At 48.2% G+C, this 22,124-nt stretch overlaps 1 protein-coding gene across 1 annotated transcript in view; it reads left to right on the top strand.

The window, feature by feature from the left end:
- The first annotated feature begins 4,892 nt into the window (after window positions 1-4,892).
- Window positions 4,893-22,124, top strand: part of Mrj (DnaJ heat shock protein family (Hsp40) member B6 mrj) — a 271,757-nt gene continuing 254,525 nt past the window's right edge. The window contains exon 1 of the mRNA XM_077698982.1: window positions 4,893-5,175. The gene's annotated coding sequence lies outside the window, so the exon portion shown is untranslated. The remainder of the gene's footprint in view (window positions 5,176-22,124) is intronic.

Below are 22,124 nucleotides of genomic sequence, written 5' to 3' on the forward strand. Positions count from 1 at the left end.
GACTTTGTGTGTGCATTCAACATGCAGGGTCCACCCCCTTCATTGTATAACCCGAAAGCAATGTTGTCAGCAGAACAGTAAATGTAATCTTGCGATTCTTTTCTGTTGTAATTGCAGCATGCTGATTTTTCTGCAAAGAGAACTTGGTGGATGAGTAGGATGGGAGTTCTGGAAACTCACACTGGCATCGATTATCTGTCCGTTTCTGCTTGGGGAATTGAGAGCGTGAAAATATTGTCCAGAATTTTGAACTGATCAACATGAAACTATGGAGGTTCTGCTGCATGCATGCGCAGTAGTGTCCCTGGCCACAACATGCCGTAGCAACAGCTCTTTTAAATGTGAAAGCCTTATTGTGCATTTGAGGCGAAAAATTTGGTGTGGTTCTATATATCTTCGAACGAATCCACGTGCCACGTGCCGTCACCTAATTAGAAACTATAAAACACACAATGAGTGCTCCTTTGCACACTAGAGGAAGAAGCCATGAATCTGCCTAATGTTGGTTGGAGCTGTCGGAATGGCTCGTGCCGTGTCTCGTGATGGAAAGCGCTTTGACGTCGAATGTGCCGCCAGTTTCTGCAATATTCATTCCCACACCAACTCGCAAAGCTTAAACTGCAATATTACAGTTCGCACAGGGCACCGAATAAGGTAGGGTCAACTCTGGCTCTGTTAACGCCCCTGTGACGGCGGGTTCGAAGAGCTCAGATCCTGTTATCGAGACCAGCCTGATGTCGAGACCAGCGCGGCGCGCAATGCGCGTACTTTTTTACTCGCAGGCACACTGATTTTCTCGCTTCCCGCAGCGGTGTTGCGATTGTCACCGGAGAACCGCAGATCGACGCCTTTCTAGCGTTCCTTTCATCCTAATGGCGCCTTTGCGCCTAATGGGACAATTGCGCCGGCTTAATTAAATTTGGTGCAAGTGCTCCTTGCGTCCTGATAAATACTTGCGTGAATGTTTTGTATTGTATTTTTCTGCTCTGTGCTTTATCGTTTATACGCAATGAGACTAGCGGCTTGTGAACAGCGTCGCCAAATGAAACGTGTATGACGCACAATCACAGGGTGCCCTGTGACAACGAAATGCCAGCAAGATGAATCGCGAACCTTTATTCATCGTGTTTATTTTAAACACTACGATAGAATTCTATCGTAGTATTAATTCTATGTTTTATATACTACTTGACCACTGAACTTGTCTTGCAGCTCGCTTTCCGCGGCCGATAAAGTAGGAGATTTGCAAGGAAATTATCTCGGTTTTTTGCTGCCTACTTCTCTACTTAATAAAATGATCCAAAGGCATACTTATATAAATTGTCTGTCCGCTCTGCACATCAGTATTTGTCAAAATGGCACCTCGGGTTCTCATCGAATTAAGAATGCCGTAAGATTATTCGCTACTTCTTGCCATAAGATTATTCGCTACTTAGTCCCTCCAGAATTTTTCTGGCACTAAGGAACAGGCCTTCAACAGCTGCACAACAGTCAGCTTGTCCTCCCCTTCTGTTGCTGAGCTCGTCCTTCCTCTACGCTGGGTATCTGAGATCCGGCCTTCTTCATCCCTGCAGGTATGCTCGGCTAACAGCATCATTCGACCTATTAGTAAGCCCGCAAATTTGGTTTAAGAAATGCCTTCTAAAGAGTAGCAAACAAGCTTTTGGCGTTATCGATGAAAACCCGAGGTGCCATTTTGAAAATACCGATGTGCAGAGCGGACAGACAATTTATATGAGTGTGCCTCTAGATCATTATTAGGTAAGGATGTAGACATACAAAACCAAGATAATTTCTTTTATGAACTTTAAAAATGGCCTCCTTTATAGGCCGTGGAAACCGAGCGAAAAGACAAGTTAAGTTGTCAAGTAGTGTAAAAAATAAACAGGATATGAATGAAGGTTCGCGATTCTTCTCGCTGGCATTTCGTTGTCGATAGCGGGGCACCCTGTGATTGCGCGTCATGCACGCTTCATTCGGCGACGCCGTTTGCAAGCCGCATGCACGATAAAGCACAAAACAGAAAAATCCAACACAAAACATTCCGCGCACGTATTTATCAGGACGCGAGGAGCACGTACTTGCGCCAAAGAAGGCGTAATCGTGATATTGGGCCGCAAATGCGCCATCGGGAAGAAAAGAATGCTACAAAAGCGCCGTTCTGCAGTGCTTCAGTGACCATCGCAACACCGCTGCAGGAAGCGAGAAAATAAGCGCGCCTGCGACTGCGAGTAAAACGGGGAGCGCATGCGCGCTGCGTGCCGGTCTCGACAATGGGCGCCAGGCCTCCAGAGCGCGCATCTGTGGCTTTTGCCACATGCTCGCGTGGTCCGGAATATTAAAGTCCCTGCATGTACATTCTAGCGGGTGTATACATGCCGCCAGGATAGAATGGGAACGAGTTCAAATGGGAACAGGCGAAACGGGAAAGGACGAAACGAGAAGGTCGTTTTGCGCCATGTTGAAACGGGAGGGAACAAGCGGGAAGGGTGAAATGGGAATGGTTCAAACGGGAACCTCCCGTCAGAATGGCGCAGCGGCAGCATGCGAGTGGATCGTTTTTGCGTGGAGAGAACGGCTAACCTTTTACAGCTTTCTCCATTTCTCGCGCACGATGCGCGCAATCCACCAGCTCAGCTAAGATATATCATCGTAGTCCTCGACATATTGGTCGGGAAAAGGAACTCGGTTGAGCTGCACTTTTTGTTCAGATAAGGAAGCCATTGCGAAAAGGTTTTTTTTTTCTAATTAAAGGAAGTAGGGAGCCGAAAAGATAAGTTTCACAAAAGTCGGGTACAAGTCGTGAATACGGCAGTTGTGAGAGTAGCTGAAGCAGCGGCCACTCACCAGCCACCAACCACTCCATATTGGCGTACCGTCTTGGAGACTCGTTTCCAGTCAAGAAACCTTTACGATTTGTAGCATGGGATTGTAGTGTCGCGTGTAGCACAGAGTTTCATACACAGCATGAAACTCTATCCTGTAGTTCCATTCTCGTATTACTTAAATGCGAACTTTCAGTTAACACGCAGATAAGGCAGATAACACTCTTCTATTACGTCACAGGGTCACATTCTTGAATATATATCGTATCTTTCTTGTTAGAAAGGTCGGCCATGTATCTGCTCCTTTTGTTGTAAATGTCGATGAAAGATGATAATCTTTCGTCGGCATTTGCCAAGTGAATGCCCCTTCGCTTTCCCGCTCACCTCTTATGCTGTTCCTCTCCCGTCGCACTCCTCCCAAGATAAACACACTAGAGTCAGTTTAAATTTACTGCGCTCCACTGCTCCAGGCTGGGTGCCTCTATGCCAGCACTGCCGTACGGCGGAGACGCGCGTGAATCAAGCGTCCTACTTCAACGTTTATAAAACCACATTCCCTTACTTCACGTGCGCTCCAAGCGGAACGTGAAACCTGGAACCTATCTAGTGGAACCTTTTGTAACTGTTGCTGAGAAGTGGCGCGGGCGACTGCAGGCGATGGAGTGAATTTCTTTCTTTTTTTTTCTGCAGTGGACATAGTATTTCATTTGCTATCGCATATTCATAAAGGAACACTGCAAGTATCCCTTGTGTATTGATTTTCAGCCTCATGTGTTTTGTTCTTGTTGAACAATGTTGACAAGTGTGATCATCAATTACCACCGGACTTAGACGTTTAGGTTTGGCTGTGGGTATATAAGCTTATTGCGCAGCATCTAGCTGTTTCAATTTGGCCGGCTGGCTGAATCGAGTGATCCACGGCACACGGCCACTTTCTCAAGCTGCACTGTAGCGCGTTGCTCTTGGTGCATCGTACACCGTGCCGCTCCAAGTTTGTGGCTTGCATAGTACAGAACAGTGCCCTGGCAATAGTATTGTGAGTACCCAATTCGAGGAGTTTTTGTGTGGGCGTGTAAAGGTGGGCAGATGAAGGGCCGTTTTGTAGGCTTTTCGTACTAATATATCAAGTTTTCTCAATTCGGCGGGTTTGAGTGCAACATACGGCGTCCCATAGGTGATGCGGCTAAGTAGCAAAGCTTGTATGAGCTTGCAGGATTCATTCTCCCTTAGCCCTGCATATTGGTGGCTTACACGTTTTATCAGATGGTTAAGCTGGGCGCATGTTTTGTTCCGTTGAGGGATAAGGGCGGCACCAGAGCCATCGTGATGGAAATGAACGCCGAGAATACGTAGAGTAGGCACTTGGGGGATAGAAGTGTTTTGGATTTTCAGATTAGGATGCATTGGGGGTTCAGGAGGTCTACCTCGTGTGCGCGAGCGAAGCATCAGCACTGCAGACTTCTCGGCTTGACAGCGAAGCCCTCGTGGTATGAGATACGTATTGATGGTGTTTATGGCTTGCTGTAGGGTGTCTTGTTGGGCTCCGACTGACCCTTGAGTTGTCCACAACGTGATGTCGTCGGCATAGAAAGCATGGTGACGAGAATTTTTTTATAATAAATTTATCCTTTCAAGACAGACCAAAATGTTCCCGTTCAAGTAGCCCAAGGAAGACTATAGTATTAAAAAAACGTGTTTAGGGGCTAGAGTTGAGCTGAGTGAGTTACCAAAGGCTTCTTCTTTAGGATTAAACAATGCTGTATTTCGTCATCATTGCTAATGTGAAAGCGACCGCTTTTGAAAACAACCAAAATTCCCTCGCCGCCGCGCCGGCGTGAAACTTTCATACATCAATTCCGTAAGCAGTCGTTGCATGGCGCCACGGGTACGTGCGCGCGCGAAGCGCCCGTGTCGTCTGCTTCACGGGTCCTCACGACGTACGGTTGTTGCGAAAGCGCCTTGCCTGCGTGTTTTAACGGTGCGTTTTCTCGCTGCTCGCTTCTACGCCAGCCGAAAACATTGCTTACGGCTGCAGGCGGCGGCACTCTCGATCCCCTACGCGCACGCCGAGACACGTACGAGGAGAACGGCGCCGTAGACGGAACCCGTCTCCGCCGTCGAAGCCGCAAAAGGCGATGTACGCCGCTCACGCACCCTGCAAGACCGCCTCCAGGACTTGACCACCACAGCAGGACTTCAGAGTCGCCCATCTGCCGGAAAAACACATCGAGACGCCTCGCGAGCACCCGGGAGTGGAGTTGCCCGTGATCTGTGAACACCATATACTGTTATAGCAGGAACTGGCGTGTGTCCGTGTCCAGGGGTGACAGCTAGCGTCGCTTTGAGTGAGGTGAGGCCTGCTGTTCTAGCCACTCGCCGGTTGGTAGTTCTGAAAAGAAATTCCTTGCTCACGCTCTAATAACAGCTGAGTGGGATTCACTGAGATCAATGCAATAACACGCCATGCAGACTCGTATAAAAATCATTTCTGGCTGCTACGCTTCCTCAAAGTGAATGATGGTATCGGCTGATTTAATTAAACAAGAGATATGTCATAATCATTTTTTATACATATTGCTGCCATGAAGATATACGTGTGCTTACAACCAGCCTTCGCCTTTGTCTACTGGTCAGCAGCTTTCTGGGGGGACGCATATATGTCGCAAGAATGCATCAACTCACGGGCGCGCGAAATATGAACAATTTAAATGACATCCGTTGCCGGAAAAGAATATATCGACCGTTAATCGGCGACGTATTCCCGCTTCATATTTATGCAGCGCAGATATATTCGAGACAATTGTTAAACGGGAGAGACTGCACGGGGCGAACACAGACGGACAAAGGAATTTCACTCAGACGGAGCTCGAGAACACACAGAGTTGCGCGCGCAACCGGCAGATGAGTACAAAAACTAATTAACATGCTGGCATCATCACCTACTGTCCAGAAATGCAACTTCACATTGCAGCAGCGACGTCTGTGCATATGTGCGTGTGTCGCTGTGTTTGCATATAAGACTTCCGCTATATATGTGCGGGAATCATTGTGCGCGATCTAGAGGCTCATGCTACAGAATCCACACATGCATCCACGTGTAGAACAGTGGGAACTAAAGAAAGGGAACCAATAGAGGCTCGCGATAATTCCGTATCTTCATGTAATCGCTGAACCCGTTATAATGGTAGTGAGTAAGCTTAACGTTGCTGTATATTTTTCTGCTAAGAATAAGATACAAGACATGTGTGCCAGAATCGAGAAGAACCCAAGAGCAGTGCGTTTATGAGTCGAGTATGTAGAGGTAAAAGCCACAGCCACTTTGTTCCTTACAAAAGCGACGTTGTTTGTTCCCTTGTGATGCAGTAAACGGCATGCGGGGCATACGGCGCAAGCACCAAAGCACAAAGAGGACGCCATGTCCGCATTTTCCTGATTTTGTTAATCAATTGAGTTTATTTTTCCCCTTGTGTACAGCCAAGGGAACGGTGTTGGCCGAGACGGGACAAGGCCTCGGATGGACACAACCATTTCGGCGCAAGTTTTACCTGCACATTTATATTAGATGCGGTAATAAGGATTCAGTATTCGTGCTCCCTTACTCAGCACCTCTTTTTCTCCCGTTAGATAAACGCTGTCGACGCCGGAGAGTAATGTTCACAGCGCAGTTCGGAAGACAAACGTGCGACGGGATGCCGCTGCCTTTGTGTTGTCGCGTCATGTTGTCAGGTCCGCTCGGGAGCTCAGAAAAAGAGACGCGGTGTCTCTCGTGTGAATGCGCGTCGGCTTTAAAAGCCCCTCGGGCGAGGGCCGCCTCGTGGCCCGTTGCGCAAGGCGACGGCCGCGCGCGTCATGCGTCACTGTCGGCAGCGCGGGCGGATACGCTTTACTAGCACATACAAACGAACGCCGCAACGATAATAAGGCCCCCCGACTACCCTTGATCTCTCTCTCCGCTGTGTGCGCAAAGGGGCAGGGGCTGCGCACAGAAATCTCTTTGTTGGCCAACCATCCTGCGGGGCCGTTAGAAACGCTGGGCCATGACCCCCCGCAGTTCTCGGTCTTCGCACAAATAGATCTGTGATAGCCTTGAAACGCGCTTCCTGTCCTTTTCTTCTTTGTGACAGCTGTTTAATTACAAAATTCGGTTCCTTTTCATTTTTTTTTTTTTGTCCCAGTCATTGTGTCATTTCATGTGTACGCAGTGGCAGTGGAGCTGGCCTCTCCCAAAACCCTTCAGCATCATCGTGCCTAATTTTGTGACGTGAGAACCGATGCTGAAGCCATACTGGGGCCCCCGAACCAAAGCTGACGCAGCGCGCAGACCTTGTCTTGTCATGTACGCAGTGCTAACGCGCTGCAGTTGCGCGCGCGCGCGCGCGCGAATTCCGTTAGCCGGTTCCCTGCGGGGCGTCCTTGTACGGGCGCGGGTCGAGAAAAAAATGGAAGAAAACGGCCCTTTCAGCTGGATGCACGCTGTCAGTCTCCGCGCGCGCGCGCGCGCGTGTGTGTAGGCATGCGGGCTCGTGCACGCAGGCGCACTCAGCTAGCAAGGGAAGCAGATTCACCAGGAACGATGTTCCTCGGCGGCTACCGCATTAGCGCCGTTCGTATCAGCCGGAAGCAGACGACGCACTTTGTGAACGCACTTTGGAACTATTTTCTTCTGCGCATTGTTGGCTGCGTACTTTCTCAGTTTGCCGCGCCCATCGAATACTGGATGTAGTTTTTTAAACATCACAGACTACTTTGTCCCGTCCTAGATATCCTAACGGCGACAGCGTGCAGAGGCTCGCGGAACATTCGAAATTGTGGTGGTACACAGATTACATGCGAATTTAGGCTGTGTTCTACCGCTGTGGGCTTCCGGAGTTTAATTTTAGGTGAATTCGTAGGTTGTTTCTTAGAATCGTTTTTTCAACTCAAATACGGGGTGTTATAAAAATTTCATGTGTTTGCACGCAGGACTCAGTTTTTCCGTTTTTGCTTATTCGATATATTTTATTTCATACGGAAATGAACCTTAATTATTTCTAAAGGAAAAACTTCCATAACGTGAAAGCAATGCATCCCTCTACAAATAATCGTAACATTAAAAAGCACTTTTTTCTGTTGGCGTCCGCCACCATTGTCTGCTCCTTTTGATTCACGGCGGGCTATTCCTCCCTTCCGATAATTCGTAATACATACATACATACATACATACATACATACATACATACATACACATACAAGAAAAGAAAACTTCGAACAAAGTAGCGACCACGATGTTGCTAACGTTTCAGCAGAGACTTGCCTTCGTCAGGGTCAACGTCAGGGCCAAGAAAACGTTGAACAAGGTAGCGACCCCGATTGTTGCCAGCGTTTCAGCAGAGACTTGCAGAAACGTTGGCAACAACCGTGGTCGCTACCTTGTTCGAAAAAAGTCTCTTTGCTGAAATGTTGGCAACAATTGGGGTCGCTACCTTGTTCAAAGTGTTCTTTTCTTGTGTTCTCTGATATCTTCCAAGTTTTAGTACATACATACATACATACATACACACATACATACATACATACATACATACATACACATACAAGAAAAGAAAACTTAACTTCGAACAAAGTAGCGACCACGATGTTGCTAACGTTTCAGCAAAGAGACTTGCCTTCGTCAGGGTCAACGTCAGGGCCAAGAAAACGTTGAACAAGGTAGCGACCCCGATTGTTGCCAGCGTTTCAGCAGAGACTTGCTTTGAATAAGGTAGCGACCACGATTGTTGCCAACGTTTCAGCAGAGACTTGCAGAAACGTTGGCAACAACCGTGGTCGCTACCTTGTTCGAAAAAAGTCTCTTTGCTGAAATGTTGGCAACAATCGGGGTCGCTACCTTGTTCAAAGTGTTCTTTTCTTGTGTTCTCTGATATCTTCCAAGTTTTAGTACATACATACATACATACATACACACATACATACATACATACATACATACATACATACATACACATACAAGAAAAGAAAACTTAACTTCGAACAAAGTAGCGACCACGATGTTGCTAACGTTTCAGCAAAGAGACTTGCCTTCGTCAGGGTCAACGTCAGGGCCAAGAAAACGTTGAACAAGGTAGCGACCCCGATTGTTGCCAGCGTTTCAGCAGAGACTTGCTTTGAATAAGGTAGCGACCACGATTGTTGCCAACGTTTCAGCAGAGACTTGCAGAAACGTTGGCAACAACCGTGGTCGCTACCTTGTTCGAAAAAAGTCTCTTTGCTGAAATGTTGGCAACAATCGGGGTCGCTACCTTGTTCAAAGTGTTCTTTTCTTGTGTTCTCTGATATCTTCCAAGTTTTAGTACATACATACATACATACATACACACATACATACATACATACATACATACATACACATACAAGAAAAGAAAACTTAACTTCGAACAAAGTAGCGACCACGATGTTGCTAACGTTTCAGCAAAGAGACTTGCCTTCGTCAGGGTCAACGTCAGGGCCAAGAAAACGTTGAACAAGGTAGCGACCCCGATTGTTGCCAGCGTTTCAGCAGAGACTTGCTTTGAATAAGGTAGCGACCACGATTGTTGCCAACGTTTCAGCAGAGACTTGCAGAAACGTTGGCAACAACCTACCTTGTTCGAAAAAAGTCTCTGCTGAAACGTTGGCAACAATCGGGGTCGCTACCTTGTTCAAAGTGTTCTTTTCTTGTGTTCTCTGATATCTTCCAAGTTTTAGTACATACATACATACATACATACATACATACATACATACACATACAAGAAAAGGAAACTTCGAACAAAGTAGCGACCACGATGTTGCTAACGTTTCAGCAAAGAGACTTGCCTTCGTCAGGGTCAACGTGAGGGCCAAGAAAACGTTGAACAAGGTAGCGACCCCGATTGTTGCCAGCGTTTCAGCAGAGACTTGCTTTGAATAAGGTAGCGACCACGATTGTTGCCAACGTTTCAGCAGAGACTTGCAGAAACGTTGGCAACAACCGTGGTCGCTACCTTATTCGAAAAAAGTCTATTTGCTGAAACGTTGGCAACAATCGGGGTCGCTACCTTGTTCAAAGTGTTCTTTTCTTGTGTTCTCTGATATCTTCCAAGTTTTAGTACATACATACATACATACATACATACATACACATACAAGAAAAGAAAACTTCGAACAAAGTAGCGACCACGATGTTGCTAACGTTTCAGCAAAGAGACTTGCCTTCGTCAGGGTCAACGTCAGGGCCAAGAAAACGTTGAACAAGGTAGCGACCCCGATTGTTGCCAGCGTTTCAGCAGAGACTTGCTTTGAATAAGGTAGCGACCACGATTGTTGCCAACGTTTCAGCAGAGACTTGCAGAAACGTTGGCAACAACCGTGGTCGCTACCTTATTCGAAAAAAGTCTATTTGCTGAAACGTTGGCAACAATCGGGGTCGCTACCTTGTTCAAAGTGTTCTTTTCTTGTGTTCTCTGATATCTTCCAAGTTTTAGTACATACATACATACATACATACATACACATACAAGAAAAGAAAACTTCGAACATAGTAGCGACCACGATGTTGCTAACGTTTCAGCAAAGAGACTTGCCTTCGTCAGGGTCAACGTCAGGGCCAAGAAAACGTTGAACAAGGTTGCGACCCCGATTGTTGCCAGCGTTTCAGCAGAGACTTGCTTTGAATAAAGTAGCGACCACGATTGTTGCCAACGTTTCAGCAGAGACTAGACTTGCCTAACGTTGGCAACAATCGTGGTCGCTACCTTATTCAAAGCAAGTCTCTGCTGAAACGCTGGCAACAACCGTGGTCGCTACCTTGTTCGAAAAAAGTCTCTTTGCTGAAACGTTGGCAACAATCGGGGTCGATACCTTGTTCAAAGTGTTCTTTTCTTGTGTTCTCTGATATCTTCCAAGTTTTAGTACATACATACATACATACATACATACATACACATACAAGAAAAGAATAAATATACTGCATTTTTTTCAAACAGGTACACTAATAAATGGACGCAATTAGACGTGAACATAAAACGAATGTGCCTTCTGACTTTTGGCACAATTTCTTGCACACAAGAGGTAGCTGCAGCTGCTTAACAGTTCTTTTAAGGCCGCTGGCTGATGATGAGCGTGTGTCTTTTTGTCTCATTCGTTTACTGTTCGTGTATGTTCGCAGCTTTCCTTCTATTTCTGTTCTTTATATGCCACTTAGTGTTTTTGCACTGATTCCACAAAATTCCCCCGCATTTCCCCGAGGGGTAGAATGTGAAAGTGCGAATGCACGGTTGTCGGCCCGCTTGCGGCGCTTGCGCTCGGCCCCCGCAGCCCACCGCCTCGCTGCCTTCTCTTCCATCTCTTCCATCGGGTTTGTAGTATCACGTGTACACCACGCAGTTATCAAGCCGCTATAACGCCGCTGAGTCGCCAACGCACGCCGCTGACGACGTAGTTTGAATGCGTTAAAGATATAAGGCGCGTCACTAACACTGATATCAGCGTCGCGCCCGTGGCTTGGTCGGTAGAGCGTCGCGCTGCGGCCGCAAAGTCCTCGGATCGAAACCTGACGCCTGATGCTGTTTCTTTTTTAAATATAGAGGAGCACTGCGGACGCCGCCGCCGCCGCCGGCGGCGGTGGGTGGTTTGGGGTCGCTTATAAAGTGCATTCGCACTTAAAACTTCGAACAAAGTAGCGACCACGATGTTGCTAACGTTTCAGCAAAGAGACTTGCCTTCGTCAGGGTCAACGTCAGGGCCAAGAAAACGTTGAACAGGGTAGCGACCCCGATTGTTGCCAGCGTTTCAGCAGAGACTTGCTTTGAATAAGGTAGCGACCACGATTGTTGCCAACGTTTCAGCAGAGACTTGCAGAAACGTTGGCAACAACCGTGGTCGCTACCTTGTTCGAAAAAAGTCTCTTTGCTGAAATGTTGGCAACAATCGGGGTCGCTACCTTGTTCAAAGTGTTCTTTTCTTGTGTTCTCTGATATCTTCCAAGTTTTAGTACATACATACATACATACATACATACATACATACATACATACATACATACATACATACATACATACATACATACATACATACGTAGAGAGGGAGAAGCGGATCCAGCGCGCAGTGTAGACGTCGGTTTCAGTACACGACGTTCATGGGCGCGAGCCGTTCGGCGATTTTCGAGCGGTGCTGCAGAGAATAATTTTAACATGTAAGCCTAAAGACAAGCGCCTGCACCGCCTCACCTTTGCTGCTGCATGCAAGGGGAGTTCTGCTGGACAAACCAAAACACTTTTTCGGGCTACAAAGTGCAGGGTGCAAAATTCGCAACTAGTCTGTTTCTCGCCAACCTCCTCGTCAAAATGCGCTCTAAAGAAACGCATAAAGCGCTTGCAAACTCATTCCGCCAATGCAACTGCTTGCGCGAGGAAGCGCCCTTACAGCAGGAGGAACGCTCGCCACGCCAGCTGGGTGCGAGGCTATAAGTTTCCCCATCGGCGACGGGAATAGTCTTATTTATAAAGATTCTCCGCTATACTGCCAATGGATAGCCTCTCCGCACTCCGCTCTCTTTGCCCTGGGCCAGTATCCACGTGGCCGGAGGTATAGCCGCATTGCCGCCACTGGACATCGAGCTAGGACGTATAGCGGGCAATTCCATGCCAGCTTCTCAGACCTCGCTGCCAGCGAGTGCACGAATAAGAACGCGCCTGTCGTCACGGTTGGGCAGCTTCGATGACGTTAATTACGACCAGCAGACAATGAGGCCACGGCTCGGAGCGCGCCAGCCAATTTTCTCTATACGAGGTCACCGGTTTGGTTTCTGGGGCTGGCGATCGACGCTGAAGGTAGTGTGGCAGAGGTGAAACTTTCAGAAAACCGAAAATCAAAAAACGAGAAAGAAAAACTTTACCATTCCTTCTTAAAGAAAGTTGAGGGAAGCGCGAAAGCTTTCTCACATCAAAAAGTGCGTCAAAAACTTCGCTATAAGTGCGTCCAACCTTCGCAAACTACTCCCGCAACCAACTCGCACAGGCAAAAAGTGGCGTGAACTGTACGTAGCGAATGTGTACAGCCCACCGAGAGCCTACAACGCGGACTTCAAACTTTTTGGATGCCCTACGTATAGGTGGTATTCATTGAAAAGTTTAGCTGTAAATTTCTTCGCTTGGAAACACTGGAAACAGCCACGGACATGGCCGCTGCACCACGGACATGGCGCGGCTTGCGCCACTGCGCCCGCACGCCGAAGAAAAGAAAAACACCGGCGTGCGCCGTCTCTTCCCTTTCAACCCGATTCTCAACGGCGGTGTCAACAGAGATGTTATTAATCGCGCTCACATTGGACTCGAGGCATTACTCTGCGTTCGGTGGGGTAGAGTTTGGAACGTCCAACACAAATCATTTGCTTAGCACAGACAAGTGCCGCCATCCCGTGGAGCCCGACATAGCCAGTGACGGCGCACTCACATGGTTGCCTGCATGCGTGCCTCGCCAGTGAATACAAGCTATAAGGATGCCGTCAGCATTATAGCTGTGGACTTCAATGCGCGACACCCTGGAGGGGGGTACAAAAAAAGCTACGGCCAAGGGAAGAAAAGTTGAAGCCCTGATCTGCAACTCTGGATATACGATCCTCAACAATGTCAACGAATTCACTGGGGAAGGCTACTCAGTCGAACAAGGTACTAGCCCAGACTTGAAGCTGTACAAGGGAGCCTACAAGTGCAGCTGTACGAACACCCGGGAAACACTAACGAGTGATCGCGTCATGATCGCGACCAACTTAAGTATTCGAGGAGTCAAGAAAGAGTGTAAGTCGATCCGTCTCACAAATTGGTACAAATTCCGGCACAGCGAGGGCCAAGAAACACCCGTTGGAATCTCGATCACTGGGTAAAACTGCAAGTGCGAATGGACAAAAATTCCACAGAAGTGCAAGCCAACGAGCAGTACCCCGATGTAGACGCTCATCATCTACACCTATGATAAGCGTGACGTGTACTTGGTAAGAAATTAAAAAAACAAAGACACAATAACAAGTTCAAGCTGAGGAGTGCCCGTATCTCCAGAGAAGTGCACATGCAGGATTATGCAGAGGCGCTTACGCATACCAACTGGCATAAGTTGTACGAGAAGCTCAACGGCAACCTCAGCGTCAAACGTACGTGGGCACTTTTACGCAGCGTCATACAACCAAACCAGTCAACGACAGACAAAGCTGAAGACATAACTCGCCTGATACACAGACAAAACAAAGATCCGGGCCAGACACTGGAGGAATTAGTCAGCATGTATACCTATACCTCCCAAAGATGACCCGGAATATCGAGACTATGCAGGAGACCCAAACGATCTTCAATACTTGTATGGACCTATTACCATCGAGGAAATACAGGCTACCCTGGAGTTCACGAAATGCAACGCAATGCCGGGTCCGGATAGAATGCAGTACAAGTTCATCAGAAATCTCTCGGATGAGGACTATGCCCGCCTTGCAGCCTTCGTGAATGGGGTATACAGGAGCAAGGAGAGATTACAATAGCATGGAGAACGGCTCGGGTCATATAATAAACCAGAAAAAAATATATCTATAGTTTAAGGTCCAAAACATTAACATCCTGTTTGGGCAAGCTCATGAAAACGGTTATATTAATTCGGCTTACCAAGTGCTTCGAGGACACGAATGCGCTTCCGCACGCAATCATTGGCTATAGGGAGAGGATCGCGGCACAACACTGCCTTCTCCAACTCAAGGAGGATATATGTTGAATGATGACCCTAACGGTCCTCGCCTTAGACCTCTCGAAGGCATTCGATAATGACTTACATGACCTAATACTGGCCAACTTGCAAGAAACAAACTGCGGCCCAAAGATGTACAACTATGTGCGGAGCTTTCTGCGTAAGTGGATGACCACTCTCACGCTGGCACCACTCGAATCCCGTGCAAAGGAAGTCTCCAACCGTGGTACACCGCAGGGTTCCATACTATCGCCCCTTCTTTTTAATATCACGATGACGACCAGCAACTGAGCCGCATCGGTGATATCAAAAAAGCAATATATGCCGATGTTATCTCCACATAGAAAACAATTGAGAGGCTCCCCAGCACAAGTCAAAGAAGCACTTCACAGCAATCTGCCGTAGTGGTGGAGCGTTACCCCCTCGCCTGTTCTGCTGATAAATCAGAGCGTCTTGTGGTAACTAAACACAACAGCAAATAACAAGTCCAACTGAAGGTACAGCTGCAAGGCAGAGCCATACCCCAGCGCTCGCACATCAAAGTACTCGGAATAACACTACAAAGCAATGCAAAAACAACCATACAGTTCGCAAACCCTTAGATCAGGGAAATCGGGTGATACGTTTGCTCCGAAGAATTACGAACAGACACCGAGGTCTCCGGGAAGCTGATGTCCTTCGTCTTAACGCAGCTCTCATCACTTTCAGGATACTTGATCATTTGCCATGCAAAAATCTCAACAAATCTCAACTCAAAATCATAGAGGTGCTTTTAAGAAAGGCCCATAAAATCGCACTCGGGGTGCACACATATACCTCAACAAAGGCACTGGAAGACACCGGCATGACAAATTATTTGGAGGAACTGCTTAACGCGCACAAAATCAATCAGCTGCAACGACTGCGAAGCACGACACAGGGCATAAGCGTCGTTCACAATCTAGGATACGACACCAGCCAATATGAGGGAAGCACACACGTACAACTGGAGTCTAACATACGGGGTAAAATCTGCACTGCTCCTCTACCCCGTAATATGCATCCAGAGAAAAAAAAAGAAAGACGAACCCTTCGCATTAAGGACATCCTGAAGCAAATCAACAAGACATAGCCACAACCAGAACTCTACTACGCGGACGCCAGCCTCAAAAATGGGACGGGTGTCACCGTTGTCGTAGGCTGAAGCCATGCCGTCATCACAGCGGACACAGAACTTGACCTCAACGCGACTGCCGATATGGAGACAAGGGCAATCGCCGGTGCTATAGATCACTCTTGCCATTCGACGCACGCAGTTTTGGTCAGAACCTATAATAGCCTATAACAGCTCGGCTATAATATGTTCGCAATCACGCCACACCGGTTGCAAAACGTAAATCAAACCGCGTTGTTAAATGAATGCGGAGGCTTTGACACAGTAAGTCAACGAATTTCGGATGCCTCGTGCACGCACTCATGACATCGGCCCTTCAGACTATATATGACGTGGCGGGGCACGTCTCGGAGTCAATCACTTCGTTCTCCTTGAGCAGTTGCGATCGCTTCTATACAAGTAGACTGCGGAATGACGGTCAACCCGCTGCCTTTCACGCGCTTACTTTTCTCATAAGGATCAGCCAGGCTTTAACAAACACACGGCGTCATCACCGTCCATCGGTCTCCAAAGTTCCTTTTGTGTCTTCGCTTCCGTTGACCGTGCCAGAGCGAACCTGCAATCGTGAGATTCGTTCCGCGCCGTCGAATCTGCGGGCCCGGTCTACAGGGCCAGCCGATTGTATTTGCCGGACAGCTGAACCTCAAGGACAGTAATGCCCATTCCGTCGCTGGCTCCTCTGCGTGCGACAGGCGAAATTTGGATTGGCGCTTTCTGCGCATGTGTGTCACTCTATCTGTCACCTGCCTCCGTAACACACCGCACTCCCCGCATAGAGGTCGTCAGCGTGCTCGACGTAAGCTGACGCATTAAAGGCGCGTTGTCGTCTCGTCCGCATCACCAAGCTAGTGGCACGTGCGACCACCGACCCAGAAGGTAGCACTACTATAGGCCTGCGATCATGCGATGTGTCGCCCTCTCTTCTCCTGACCACGCGCCATCACGCACTCCCGGTCAAGGAGTCTCTGTTGCACGCACGTGCAGGCGCAAGAGGTGTTACCTCGACTTCCCTTCGACCTGTATACGACCTCGAAGTTACGCTGCTTATTTCCTTCAAATTTTCGTGCTGTCCGGCCGGGAAGGCTGCAATCTGAGGCGGCACACGCGTTATTACCAAGGGCGCTACTTGAAATGTCGCTACAGGGCGTGTTGCGGTCACGGGGAGCGCCTCGCGTTTCCGCTGATCCGTCGTCTTGCGCCACTCGCACGTCAACGGACACGGCCGGTTCGGAAATTTAATTTCCTATCGAGAGCGGGCGAGCCACTCGAAGCTGTCATTACCTGCCTTCCTCCTCTTTCCTCTTGCTTCGCGGGCCCTAGCTGTCACCACGCCTTTCCTTCCGAGTGCGGCCGAACAATGCGAAAACTATCCGGCGTCGTATACGCGCCCCAGAGTGTGTTGCGTACACGCAAGCCGTATACGGTGGATGCACGCAGGTCATCGAGCTGCGTCCGGTCTGAGAATTGCTTGCGCCGAGGAAAAAACGACCCGTCGCGAATTCAGGTCAGGAATCGGCTTGCCGTGTCCTGTCAGAGCCAATGCGCGCGCTATTCGCGTCGTCAACGGGTTCCAGAAACGCGGCGCATCTATTCTTGTGACTGGATGAAAAATTGCGGCCTACTTGCGCCCATCCGAAGAACGTTGCCGTGTATGTAAAGTGAGCACGCATATGATTCCGTTTATATCCACTATGAGGTTGACCCGAGCCCGAAGCAGTTTGAGGATCAAGAGCGGGGCCAAATGCAGGAGCAAGGACGAGGTCCGATGAGAAGGAAAACACTGAAGTTCGTTTTACCGCAACGGGTACGCCGCATGAAGCAGCGGAGGGAGATACAGTCGAACACGGATATATCGAACACGGGTATATCGAATTATTGTCTATATCGAACTCATAAATTATCCCCTTGAAAATTCTGTGTAAAAGTATAGGAATTTGTACGTTTATATCGAACCGTATTTTTCCCGACATCGGGTATATCGAACGCCGCGGGAGCTGGTAGGTGCTCTTCGGCGGTCGCTGCACCCCCGATTGAGGTTGAGGAGGATGTGGACGAATGCGCGGGCATGGCGAAGGTCGGCTAAAGGAGGCGACTCCTCGATAGGCTTTTGATGAACCTCCGCGTGGGCACCGAACTTAAGGTTGACCTGTTGGGAGCCATACGTATGATGACAAGCGCTTGGAACGGCGTGAAGAAGGAGACCGTGGCCAACTGCTTCCGGCAGGCAGGCTTTATGACGGCCGAACTTTCCGAAGCTTGCGAAGACGGCGACGACGACAACGAGAGCATGGGCGACACGTTTCGTGAGTTGTCGTTCTTTTTCCCGGCTGCTGTTCCAGCCGGAGTGTCTGCCGACGACTTCGTGAACGCTGACACCAATGTTCAGGCTGTTTCGAGCCTCGGTGACGAGGATATTGTAGATGCGGTCGTACGAACCCAGGCCGATAGCTCGAGTGGTGAAGATCGTCCGGACGAGGAGGCGGCTACACGATCGTACTGCGCGGGTGAAGTGGCCGCTGCGTTCAGCTTGATTCCCCGTTGTTGCGGCGACATGGAAGGAACTGGGCTGTCGCACCTGGACGGCCTCGAGAATATTGAGACCAGCGTCTTTTATTTCATTTCCAGGACGAAGAAGCAGGCCAATATCAGCGATTTTTTTTTTTTCACGGAAATAAAGCGTCCTGTTGCGTCGTGAGTGCGGAATTAGTTGTCATTCTTGAATGCGCCCATCGGTAAGTGATCGTTCGCCATAGGTGACGTCTCAGAGCCCATATTTTTTATATCGAATTTTTCATATATCGAACTATTTCGCGACCCCCTTGGAGTTCGATATATCCGTGTTCGACTGTATATCGCTGTGCTGGCGCATGGACGCTTTGAAGTGGAATCCGCCGTCACCATAAACATTCCAGACAGCATATATGGCGCAAATCTTAATCCCTATTCATTACTGAGCGCAATGTTGCAGGGTGTGGTAGGCTTACCCTCCTAACCAATACGTAGACATGGAGACGCCGATCGCCATTTCAGTGGTAAAGAAACAAAGGGAACGTGGCGAATGAGAATAAATACTAAGCGATATACATATCGGCTTTCGCAAATGATCCTTCACTGATAAAAATGACATTTAGTATTTTGTAGCGTGAGCTACACTGGCCGAAGTAGAGCAGTTTCGCGTGGCTCCTGGAGAGCCGTGCTGCGCATGCGCGAGGAGCAGTGACGTCACACAGCGCACAGAACGTTGCTCGCTGCCCGGCGTCTCTCACACACCCCACGCGCCCAGCGTGTTCGCCGACCTCCGTTCCGCACGTGGCTGTCCGATCCACTTGATGATCATGCGAGGGGTGGCCGGGTGTGGAACCGATGGCTCGTGCGTCGCAGCAACACCGGCGTGCGCCTGTGGAACCGACTTAGGTATGGGGCGATTGGTGACGCCGCGTCGGAGCCGCTTGATAAATATACATGTGTACCATAATGCGTATACCGTGTGTGTGTCATTGAAGCATCAGTAAGCATGATAATCAAGCTAATTCTAGACAACCAGGAAAGCTAAGAATAACTAGCTGAACCTTAGCTCCCGCTACGTATATCCTGTCATAGCCGAGCTAAGCCACTGCTAATTTTTTAACGTAATTTTTACAACGTCATGAATTTAGCAGAAGGCGGAAGAATCATTCATAGTGGTCCATATTGATTGATTGATTGATTGATTGATTGATTGATTGATTGATTGATTGATTGATTGATTGATTGATTGCGGGGTTTAACGAGACGAAGCTACACCTGTGCTATGAGGCACGCCGTACTGGGTCCGAGGGCTCCGGATTCATTTCGACCACCTGACGACATCTACATGACGTGCGCAGAATTCTCGACACACGGACGTTCTCGCTTTCCGCGTCCACCAGAAATGCAATCACCGTAGCCGGGATCGAACACGCGTCCGTGGGCTCACGTGGGCACAACACGTTATACCACTGCGCCACCACAGCGCTGGCCTCGACTGGAAACGTAAAGGGAAAAAAATAAGACCGTTGTAAGAAAATTGGGGGTTCATATTGCTTAAAAAAAAACAAGGATGGCTTCGCGGCGCTATGCCCGAGCATACCGTGCGAAAACAGCACACGACCGTGCCGGGCATTGCTTGGCATGTCGCGAGGCTCAATGTTACCTAACGTTAAGCCTAAACATAGGACGTTAGGCCTAACGTCACGCCTTGAGTACATCGTCTACAGGAATCCATTTGAAAATAGTGTCCGTTGTACTCGTCGTATACTTCAGGCTGTGGGTTTCGGCTGAGTCGTAAAACCCCAAAGCAGGATGTGAGGCCTAAGCCCCCGCGCTCCAGCGTTCCGCAACATAATCGACACTTGGTGAATCGTTAAGCTAGCAAAGTCATTCATGTTCACCGAGTTGAACGTACCCACAACGAAATATCGGATAATGCCTTGTAAACAGAACGTCGGGAATGCTCTCACCCCTCTTATCGAGGAGGTCCATGTTTCTTTTGGAATTTTTGGAGGTTTGTGTACGGACGTGACCCCAGAAAGCTTTAGCATTGCGTGGCGCATCTGCTTCAACCGCGGCAATTTAACTGGACCTATCGCGCTTAAGTAGATATTTACAAAGATGCCTGAGCTGACGAAACTCTCTCTGCCACCTCTCTTGGCCGGTTTTCTTTGCTTGTTTGTGTGCTCGATTCTTTCTTCCAAGAGCATTTCTAAGTTCAGCTGAAAACCAGTGCGGATAGTTGATGTTCTTTTGCGTATTTTTAGGTACAAATCTGCTTAAGCCATCATGGAGAACTGCGGTGAAAAAATCAGTCTGCTCGTCAGCGTCATTGAGGTTGGCCAGTGGTGACCAATGCGTCTCACTGAGGAAGTGAAATAAGCCAATATAGTCTGCACGAGCAAAGTTGAAACCACGGCTACCTGGTGTGCTGACTGAAGCACTGTGGTGGGCGAGGGGTACGTTAGAAATTGAAATGAGTAAAGGGGGGTGAAACTTGTCAGGCTTTACAAGGTCAATATAATTGCGCGAAACCTGTACGTGTTCCGAGGTAGTATAACACGTAATCAATCAATTAATCAGTCAATAAATTATTTGCGTGCCCAGGGACAGCCGGGGGCCTGTGTGCTGGCGCACGGAAACAAAAATACACGAAACATGATGTACATATCTTGCAAAGAAAAAAACATGAGGGTAATAGCAGTTGTTACACACGAGCAAAAGACACATTTTAACATAAACACACAAATTATTATTATTATTATTATTATTATTATTATTATTATTATTATTATTATTATTATTATTATTATTATTATTATTATTATTATTATTATTATTATTATTATTATTATTATTATTATTATTATTATTATTATAAACGTCCTTCGATGATTGACGGTAGAGATTAAAGGAAAGCTCCTTGCACTATTGTGTCCGTTCACCAAAGAGTCAGCAAACAGCAATACGTATATGCTGCCGGTCCGGACGCCTGGAGACCGTCGTGACATGTGCACGTCCCTGTAACGGAATTTTTGCATATATGCAAAAATTCCGTTTTAGAAATTAAGGCTGGCCGGCTTGGTGTACCAGACGAGCGTCGTTGTATGGCGGAATAAACGGTGCGTACACGGCCTTCGAGCCCGCCCATCGCGCCGCGAAGAGGGAAACAACAGGCGACTACACGGGGACGAGAGCGTCAGGAGGGACAGCCTGTCACGGACACAGAAAGCTTCGCCGTGCAATCTCGCACGGACACCGCGTGCGTTGTCCGTCGGCGCGAGCAGCGCTGGCGACGCCACGGCCGTCCTGTCGCCACGACTGCCTGTACATGGGAACCGGAGCAAGGGGAGCGGCTACGTTGCCCGGCGCTTCGCTTTCTCGTGTCCTCCTTATCTTTATTGTTCTCTGAGTGCCCCTTGTCCCTTATTATGCCTGTACAGGGAATTTGTGAAGTTTTCCTCCGGAGGGGCGTGTTAAAGCTGGGGGTTATGTTCATTCAAAAAATGGCAAAAAGCGTCCCCTATCTTTGTGTGTGCGTCTAGAATGTATATATATATATATATATATATATATATATATATATATATATATATATATATATATATATATATATATATATATATATATATATATATATATATATATATAGAGAGAGAGAGAGAGAGAGAGAAAGAGAGAGAAGGGTTCGGAAAGCAAAGGGAAGAGTGCGGCGGTAGGTCATTGAAACAGATGGAAAATTGTTGAAAGACAGAAATAAAGTGGAGAAAAAATGCCCGCCGGGTGGGATCCGAACCCATGACCCCCAGATAACCGGTCTGGTGCGATGACCACTGCGCTACCGGCGGGGCTATTTTCGCCTCCACTTTCTTGGGTATTTATGTTAAGGTAATTGTTTCCGGTGCTTGAGGGTG

The sequence above is a fragment of the Haemaphysalis longicornis genome, unplaced genomic scaffold, assembly GCF_048455015.1.
Source record: "Haemaphysalis longicornis isolate Haplotype H1 unplaced genomic scaffold, Haemaphysalis longicornis Haplotype H1 scaffold_2, whole genome shotgun sequence".
NCBI lineage: Eukaryota > Metazoa > Arthropoda > Arachnida > Ixodida > Ixodidae > Haemaphysalis > Haemaphysalis longicornis.